The following is a 10,540-nucleotide window of genomic DNA, read 5'->3' on the forward strand; positions in this document are numbered from 1 at the left end:
GAGTCTTTCTGAGTTTCTACTACTACATATTCCAAATATGGATTAGATATGTACTATTCAACGCTATCATAAAGATTAAAAGAGAAAATGTGTACAAAGGGCAGGAAAATATATCCTTTTCCCCTTCACCCTCAGTGAAAATGTGTGCAGTGTGACAGAGCACAGGCAAACTTAACATCGTCTCCCCAAAACAGAGAAATGGAAGGCTGCCCTGGGTCACACTTGAACGGGCATGAGAAAACGAGGCCACGTGGGGGCCGTGGGGGCTCGTCCACAGCCTGGCACCCCAGGCTTTTGTTTGCTGTTTCTCTCACCCCACTTCAAGATTATTTGGTACCAGTTTTCTTGGGAGGTGGAAAATTTTGTGTTCATTTCATGAGGAGATTTTCCAAATTCTCCTTCTTTGGGTCTGGGACTTCATTTTAGTGTGGGCCTTGTATTTTAAAAACACATTTATAGAAATAGTGATGCCACTCAACCTGGTGCCACTGACTTGTCCTTCAGATGCCACCCAGAGAGTAGTAAGCAGCACAGAAAAAAGAAGGGGGTGCCAGGAGGAGGAGCCCCAACACACCCCTTAGCCAAAAGGCTCTTAGATGAGACATCTAATCTCTGCACTTTCTCAACTCTAAGTGGGACACATTAAACAAGACAGTAAGCTCTGGCTGGTACGATCGAGCGCTGGCCTGGGAAGCAAAGGGCCGCTGATTGGATTCCCAGTCAGAGCACGTGCCTGGGTTGTGGGCCAGGTCCCCAGTAGGGTCCTGCAGGAGGCAATCACACTGATGTTTCTCTCCCTCTTTCTCCTTCCCTTCCCCTTTCTCTAAAAATAAATAAATAAAATGTGTTAAAAAATAAGCAAGCCAGTAAATGGGGTCAGATTCTCTGAGAGGTGAAAACCAGAGGTGGTCGCCCCAGCACCTGCACAGGGAAGTGCAGTGTGGTGTCTGTGGAGGTCGCCCCTCAGCTAAGCCTTTGGCAGCAAGTGCTTTATAAACATCCTCTTTACCAACCTGAGGGAACAAACGTGCTATCTGAATACTGGGGGGGAACTGTTTTTCTTTGAATTTAAAAAAACATGTTTCTATTCCTGACCCTGTGATTGCAACTGTTCTGGCATTTTTAACAGACATGAGTGGAAAACTGAGAACTCATCCTCCACAATTTGTTCTCCAGTTATAAGAGTATCAAAGAGGATGACGGGTCTGCAGAGTCCTCAGGGAAGGGATAACTTACCATTTCCAAGTTAGGGTGGCTAACAGCCACTATGTGAGGACCCAGAGAGAAGTTCAGCGACCGTGAGGTCCGGAGGTGTCCTGACAGAGAGCCAGCATGGTACTGGGAGGACTTGGCCCGCAGCGTTCTGGACACAATTCACTAAATGCCAGGTGATTAGATTAGGCGCTATGTTGACTATTACTGATTATATTTTTATATTTTGTCAGAAACAAAGCAGTAAGGCTTCTAAAATGGGGGGAAATAACTTTCTTTCTGGAAGTGCCCCACCCAAAGGTGAGTCGACGTCAGCATCCTCATGTGATGTGCTTTCTGTGCACTCACAGACCTTTATGGAAATGAAGGAAATGATGAATTCTGCCTGCTTGTGACCCAGGGCAGTCTGTCACTGGGTGTCTCATGGTGAATGCCCTTGAGAGACAATGCTGCAGGGGACCCACAGGGCCCCTGCACTGTGCGGGCTCTGGGCTTCTGTGCTGCGTGGTTATCAGCTGTCACCTTTGTCCTATTTTTGTTCTTTATAATTTGGTCGAACTGAGACAAAATCTGCTGCATTTTGTGGAAAGAAAATCATTATTAGAGTCCATTCTCACAGACATCTAGATTTCCATGGCTACTTATTCAACTTTGAATTACTTTTTTCCTTGCAAAACCCCCAGCTTTCTGCTTCACTGGCAGACATGTAGGCACTGTGCTCTGTGTCCATCCCTTACTGGTACATTCGGAGCAGGCACAACAGCAGAGCCACAGGCCTGCTCACTCAGTCATCCCAGGCATTTACGGGCACTCTGCTTTTGTAGTGGCTTGGGCTCCACCTCTCTTGCCATAGGACTAGGCTGGGGCTGGACCAGAGCTGAATGACTGGAGGTCACTGCCCTTGTAAAGGAGGCTTTTTTCTTGAATCCAGAACATTACCTCCACTCCATCCTTCCTGTGATGAGATCTTTCTCAGCATACTTTGCAATGGCGCATGCAGATGCCCAGGTCTCGTCCGATCAATGGGGTTTACAAACTCCACAACCCAGAGCTTGGCACCCTGGAAATCAGGAGCTGGCCCACCCAAAGGAAAGAGCCAGATGAGAGAAGGGTTTTCTCAAATCTCTCCAAGTAGTGACTTCTCAAGTCCTCTTCCTGAATCACAGCATATTATGATCTTCACCCTGGGTCCCAATGGAGGTGGACACAGGACACAATGAGTGAGGCTGATAATGGGACTTGGGCTTTACCCCTAAACTCATTGCTCCCAACAAATGCTACACACTAGCTAAGGAGTTTCCTTTTAATCACTGAGGAGGGGATGGCCTTCTGTGTGGCCTCTTCCTGACTGACTTCAGAAGACACCTGGTGGAGCCCAGAGGCTCTTGTTTCTGTTTGCCTTAGGCATCATCTGCCTCATTACCAGGGCCTCCTGGTGCTTCTGCAGTTCAAGTCTATTGAAAGGTACCCAAATCCAGCCACCTTTACAATAGTTCCAATTCCTGAACAGTGAGATTGTCTGGTTTACCCACCTGCTCCTACACTCCCTGGTCAGTTTCAATGAACAGTGAGCAGTTTTGCCTCCTGAGAGCCAGTCTATGTATGCCCCAGCGGCAGGGTGGCTGCTTTCTACGTCTGTGCAGACAGGCTGCAGAGTCCTCTCCAACCTTTGGGAAAAGACCCTTTCAACCAAATGACTTATAGTTCTGTGTCTTCATGTATAAAATTAGTGGTGATGGGACAAATGACCTGAGTTCCCTTCCAGCTGTATAATCCGAATTAGGAACACTTTGCACACACTCAACAATTAGAGAATAAACACATAGTACCCTTTTAAATGCCCAGTAGTACCTAGCTCCTGACCATGATACTCAAGATTCTTCTCAACTTGATATCAGCTTATCCCTGCTGCACTTGCCATGCAAACCACTGAGCAATCGTGCACCTACCTCTCTGGCAGCCAAGTTCACATGACCTCCACTAACCTTACCTGTCAGTTTTTGGTAACTCTATTTAGTCTTCAAAGCCCTGCTCAAAAGTCACCATCTCTGGAGCCCTCTCTCTGGAATTGAACTCTGACTTTTGGCAGAAGGAGTGGCTCTCTTCCTGGGCATCCACAGCTCTTTGCTCAGACCCATGGTCTGATGCTTGAAGTGTGACAGCCAAGCTCACTCTGTGCACGTGGCCACCATTTCCTCTGGGCAAAGACGGAGTGCCGCTGGGCTTCCCATCCCCTCTGCCCCCATGACCTAGCACTACACTGGATTCAGATTAAGTTCTCACTGACTTTTTTCAAGTATAGCTTCACTAAGTTTATTATGGAAAGGTCCTTAAAATAAATCTATTTAAGTGAAAGTTTAATATATACACATGGCTATAAATTTTAGGTCAGTGCTATAGGAAAAGCCATTGAAAGAATGAGCAAGCTGAGGTTCCTGGATAATTAGTTCATTTTGATTACTTGGAGGTGTAGAGGACCAATCTGCTGAAGATTCAGGCAGTGGAGCTGGAGACCAAGGAAGCAGGACACTGTTACCTTGAATTGGCCATTTTGATTTAAATGTGTTTCCCCTTTAGCAATGTTTTGTATAGCAATAATACGATGTGGGGTCCTCACTGCCCAACATGACACTCAGGAGACCGTCTTTTCAGATTCTTCATGCCAGCTCTTTCCATATCTTTTGTTTGAAGATGTACAGAGCTGGCTCTTCTTTTCTCTCTTTTCTTCCCCCTTCTTTATTCCTGCCTTCAGTGGAGACATTAAAAAAAGAACCTTTTATAAATTTTGTTAGTCCTTCAGTAAGTAGCAGGCTAGCACCTTCTATGTTCTCTGCATCACACAAAACACAGGGAGGGAAACCAAAAGCTTGTTTGGGCAGTGCTGTCAAAAAGATGATCCTTCTTACTTGAAAAAAAAGATGTAGCAACATTGCTTGACTTTCTTCTATGGTGAAGGACTATAAGAGAAAGAGATTAATCAAGCATGTTTCTTGACCTCAGAGTCCTTAGAGTTTCAAATAATGGTTTTCAAGTTTGAAGTCATGAAGTCAATTTACTAGATTAGGAAAAGTGTTTTTATTTATTTGTAATAGTATAAAAAAGAAAAGAAAAAAAGAAAGACAAAGAACTAGCAAACACATTAGAAGACTACAGAACTATATAGGTATCTTTTCTTGCCCCAACTTTTGATCATTTTGGGTATCAGGAACCCAAAGTGTCTTTATAAAATTCCAAAATTGGATGGATCATCTAGGCTACCCCAACACACGCGCACACACACACACACACACACACACACACACTGAGAGACTCTCAACATAAAGGAGAGCATTAGATTTGGAAAATGATATCACCATATCTCAAGAATTCATAGCTTTCCCTTCTCGTGGCAGCCATTCAGGATTCAGATCTTCATCATCCCTCACCCAGACTGTATATATCATCAGACGCCTAAATAATCTTTCTGTCTGTAGACACTTCATTGTTTAGACTGTCCTTCAAATCACAGTCTAAAGTTTCATGGTGATCTTCTCATTCTTCTCCCAGGTAAATTCCATGGATTCAATCCCACCACTTACTGAATGAGGCTAAAACTCCATATATAGCTTTCTTGTCCCAAGTTGCTTTTGTTGCTGTTTAGGCTTTTCAACTTTTGACTCTGCAGGTAATATAAGTTTAATGCCCCCAAACAAAGACCATGCTTTGGTGATAGGCGGCTTTACTCATATAAATCCTTCTGCTAATGAACTTATCATAATACTCCTTACCTCAACTTACCTAACAGTTTTTTAGGTATGACAATTATTTCTTATTTCTTTAAATATGTATATTTTTACAACTGACATACAATATCATAATAGTTTCAAGTGTACTACAGAGTGATTAGACATTACTATAACTTACAAACTGATTACCCTGATAAGTCTTGTACCCATCTGACACCACACATAGTTTTTACAATATTATTGACTATATTCTTTATGCTTTAATTTACAGCTCCATGACTGCTTTTATAACTATCAATTTGTACATCTTAATCTCTTCTCCTTTTTTCACCTATCCCCCTACCCCTCCTCCCATCTGGGAACCATCAGAATGTTCTCTGTATCTATGAGTTTGTTTCTTAGTTTGTTTTTCAGATTCCCATATAAGTTAAATCATATGATATTTTTATTTCTCCATCTGCCTTACTTCATTCAGCATAATACCCTTGAGGCCCATCCATGTTGTCACTGATTAATATCCATTTCTATGTGTATACCAACTCTTCATAATCTGTTTGTTTATTGATGGACACTTAGGTTGCTTCCATATCTTGGCTGCAATTAATAATGCTGCAATTAACATGGAGATGCATATGTTATTCAAAAATAATACTAATTCTTTTTGAATTAGTATTGCAGGATTCTTCAAGTAAATGCCCAGGAATGGAATACTGGATACTTCTTTGTCTCTTCATGTAGTCTTTGTTTTAAAGTCCATTTTGACTCATATAAGTATTGCTATCCCAGCTTTCTTTTGTTTCCATTTGCATAAAATGCAGTATCTTTTTTTTTTTTTTTGCTTCTTTACTCTCAGACCATATGTGTTTTTTAATCTGAACTGGGTCTTTTATATACAGCTTATATATCTATCTTATTTTCTTACCCGTTCACCTTTGATTGGAACATTTAATCCATTTAAATTTGAAATAATTATCAATAAATATGTATTTACTGCCATTTTATTATTTATATTTTGATCCCCCCCTTTCTCCTCCTCTTCCTCCTCCTGCTCCTTCTTCGTATTCTTCAAGAAGTACCAGTAACATTACTTGCAATAAAGGTTTGGTGATAATGGACTCCTTTAGCTTATTCTTGCCTGGGAAGATTTTTAGGATATGTCCTTCCATTCTAAATGATAGCCTTGGTGGGTAGAGTAATTATGGTTGTAGGTCCTTACTTGTCATCTCTTTTAATCACAATCATTTCTGGCCTGCAAAGTTTCTGCTGAGAATTCAGATAACAGTCTTATGAGAGCTTTTTTGTAGGTAACTAACTGCTTTTCTCTTTCTGCTTTTAAGATTTTCTCTTTGGGACTTTCTGCCAAAGTGGAAAATTAAGATAATGCTGGTCTTGTAAAATGAGTTTTGGAGCCTTCTCTCCTCTTGAATTCTGTTAGATAATTTAAGAAGGAGAGGTATAAATTATTCTTGGAATATTTGGTAAAATTCACCTGTGAAACCATCCAGGGCTTTTGTTTGTTGGTTTCTTTTTGTTTTTTGTTTTTGTATCATTGCTACAATTTCACTAGGTGTAATGTTTCTATTCAGATTCTCTGATTCTTCCTGGTTTAGTTTTCGAAGATCTTATATTTTTAGGAATTTATCCATTTCAACCAGATTGTCCAATTTGCTGGCATATAGTTGTTCATAATATTTTCTTACAATTTTTGTATTTCCTTGGTGTTAGTTGTTATTTCTCCTCCTTGACTTCTGATTTTTTTTTATTTGGGTCTTTTCCCGCCACCATCTTTTTTGTTAAGTCTGGTTAAAGGTTTGTCAGTCTTGTTTATCTTTTCGAAGAACCAGCTCTTGGATTCATTGATCTTTTATAATTTTTTAGAGTTTATTTCATTTATTTCTTCTCTGATCTTTATTATTTCCTTCCTTCTACTCACTTCAGGCTTTTTTGTTGCTCTTTTTCAAGTTCAAGTGCAAAATTAGGTTGTTCATTTCAGCTTTTTTTGTTTGTTTGTTTGTTTGTTTTTGATAGGTCTGTAATGTTGTGAATTTCCCTCTTAGTATTGCTTTCCCAATTTCCCACAGATTTTATATTGTTGTTTCCTCATTTTCATTTGTTTTAAGGTATCTTGATTTTGTCCTCAATCTTGTTGTTGATTCATTCATTGTTTAATAACATGTTATTTAGCTTCTATGTCTTTGTGTGTTTTTCTGTATTTTCCTTGTGATTGATTTCTGCTTTCACACTATTATAGTCAGAGAAAATGCTTTATATGATTTCAGTCTTCTTAAATTTATTTTGTCTTGTTTTGTGTCCTAACATGTGGTCTATCCTAGAAAATGTTCCACGTGCACTTGAAAGGTATGTGCATTCTACTGCTTTGGAGTACAATGCTCTTAAGATATCAGTTAAATCCATTTGATCTAGTGTGTCATTTAAGGCCACTGTCTCTTTGTTGATTTTCTGTCTGGAATATTTATCCATCAAAGTCAATGGGGTATTAAAATACCCAACTATGACTATTTATGTCAATCTCTCCCTTTATGTCCATCAAAATTTGCTTCACATTTTAGATGATCCTATGTTGGGTCCATATATAGTTACTAGGGTTATATCATTTTGTTGGATTGTTCCTCTTTGTGCCTTACTATAGCCTTGTTTTTAAAGTCAATTTTCTTGGATACAAGTACTGCTACCCCAGCTTTTCTTCCCTTTATATTTGCATAAAATCTCTTTTCACATCCCTTTACTTTTAATCTGTATGTCATTTGTCTTTTGGTCATTTGTCTTGATATAGCAGACTAGCTAGAGACATGAATGGTTCAGCATTGGTCTTATATAGGCAGAGAAAGAATTCCAGAAGGAAATGTAGACATTAATAAAAGATAAAATGTATAAATGTGTCCAACACTAAAATTTGTATTAACCCAGTACCCATACCATTTTCATACTTTATCTTCTGAGACACTTTGTTCATATAGAAGTACTATGGCCCTGTCACCCCTCAAAAACAAGGAAGAAACAGATACTGTTTTTCAAACCAAGATGTAAAGATGCTAATTTTAGTTTCTCTTTCAACAGACTATGGATAGATAATTTACATCTGGAGGTGATTATTTACCAATTTTTTTCATGAAATTGTATAAATATTTTACAAAGGGTTGGGCTGGATAAAATGTGAGACTCCTATGGCTTGGATAATTTAAAAGTCAAGGTTCAGAGATTTGATGTATTTGTGAGCTCAGTATGAATCATTAATATGAAGTGCCCATTATTTTTATGGCTGATGTGATGCTAGAATACAGGGAAAGAAATGCAATATCTAGATTAAAGAATGTGACAGTACATCTTCTTGCCAAATAAATTAAAGTGCACCTGTTCTCTTTGAGATTACATTTAAGAAGAAACCTGATTGTTTAGGCCCTACGCAATAGCACTGGGACCAACCAATAACATTTTAACTCAAATTTAGGGACGATTCCCTGAGCATTAAAACCATATAAGGATGAAATGGGTGTCCCTTGATAACATTACTCTTTAAGATCGAGTGAACTGCAACTTGTAATTTCAACAAATCCTTCTCATAAGTAAGTTCTATTTTTATTAATCCATTTTACAAATAAGGATATTGAGATGCAAGAAGACTACTTTATCTTGGAATACTTGGTGAGTAAGTGACAGAGCAGATAGTAAGCCACATGCTTTTGACTTTAAAGTCAAGGTTCTTAACCAAGATACTGATATTTACTTCGGTAATTGAGAGTAGAGGGGATGTGGGGAGAAGGTGACAGGAGGAAGCTGTAGATAGGATGCAATGTGAGCAAAAGGAAAGGGCTTATGGGATGTCTTAATTCTCTGCCCAACCTCCAGATTAAAGTGAGATTAAATCTGCTTTTAAAGATGTGGTTATTTTAAACATAGCAGAGGTCACAGATAGGCTGAACAGCCTGATATGAGCAGATAAGAGACTGTAATCAGTTCACAGAGACTTCTCTCTTACACTCCACATAGTATAAACAAGTTATATAATGCCCATAAAATAGCCCCCTAACAAGGAGATATCGAATTGTCAGAAATGCTTCCTCAGTGAGGCGAGGTAATGAGATGGTATAAATAAGATGTAGCAAACTGTCAGCTCTGGGTCCAATAAGGAATAAAACCCACAGATTTTTTTTTAGGTGTTACTTGATTTTTACCCTGATAATTTTTGGGAGTCTGTTTGCCTATTTGTTTTGGTTTTAACAATTAATCACCAGTATTTTATGTACTTTCCTTGAAAAGTCAAATCTGGCAACTAGTTGTTAAAACCAGCGCACTGCTGGCCCTGACTCAACAAGTCCGGTGTTCCCAGGAGGTTCATACCATGTGCTTGTGCTTGTCTTGTACTTTGTGGGATGTACTCTGTGCATCCTGAGCCCAGGTCCTGTACTCCTGTGAGCATGGACCCACCATTCATGCCAGCTCTCAGAAGACCTTTTATAACGTTGGCGTTCACTGAATGAACAAGACATACTTTTATTTCTGAAACAATTTTGCATGGGAGAGGCTTTGAAGGAAAAAAAACTTTCAGTATATCTAAAGAACAACAACAACAAAAACAAAATAACAGTTAAAAGCTTAGGTCTTGCATATCAAATTATAACTTCTGACCTCTTACAGATTTGTGCTAAAACCCACTTTGAGCAGAACTGTGAGCCATTTACTTCCAGATGGGCCCTTGCTTATGGTTTTTAACTTTATTTATGCTTTTCCAAAGAAAGATCACTCCTAAACATTGCCTTTATGGAAATGGATCTTAAATTTGTATAGATTTTACAAAATAAAGGTTTGGCAGAAAGCAATTTGACAATAGAGGGATAGGTAGGAATATTTTTTTAAATACACACTAATAAATTTTTAACTGTTTAAGAAGAAATTGTACTTTGATACATTAATCTCTGGTTTAGCTATTCTAAACTTAATATTATAACATTTATAAAAGGTCTGATTTAATAGACATTATCTGGTCCTGGGCTTCTCTTAATATAATATGTGTGCTCTTTCTTTCCTTGCAAATTTTCTTTTTGACATAGATATCAGTGTTCATGTCATTGTAAAAGTAGATGCTCTCTTCGTTCAGAAGGAAAAAAATTCTGAAAGTGCTCTCTCTTGAAAGGCTTGTGACAAAAATTACATCCCAGGGACTACTACAGTATGGGCTATTTAAGACCTGAATATTTAGCGAGACATAAAGGAAAAGTTGTTACTCTAACCCGATATATTATTTTTTATTATAAACTCAAGAAAAATCCAACAGACTATCTAAATTCAGTCAAATCAATTGCCTCCCTGTCACAGAAGGAAAAGATTCTCAGTCTAATGCTCCAGTGGACAAGATGATGAAAAATACTCCTGAAGTGCCAGCTTTGCCAAGACCCAAGGAAAAAAATGACACCTGTCTCCCCAAGCAGCGAGGGAGGAGAAGCTGAGCGGCAGGGAAAATTTATAGCAGATGCTAATTCAGAGGAACAACATAGATTAGCTTTCCCCAAGCTTGTTGTATGGAAGGAATACAAATAACCCAGGGTATTAATACATACTGCTTAAAAACAATTCTATGGTCATAG

The sequence above is a fragment of the Artibeus jamaicensis genome, unplaced genomic scaffold (genome assembly GCF_021234435.1).
Source record: "Artibeus jamaicensis isolate MK-2021 breed Jamaican fruit bat unplaced genomic scaffold, CSHL_Jam_final contig_473, whole genome shotgun sequence".
NCBI classification, from domain to species: domain Eukaryota; kingdom Metazoa; phylum Chordata; class Mammalia; order Chiroptera; family Phyllostomidae; genus Artibeus; species Artibeus jamaicensis.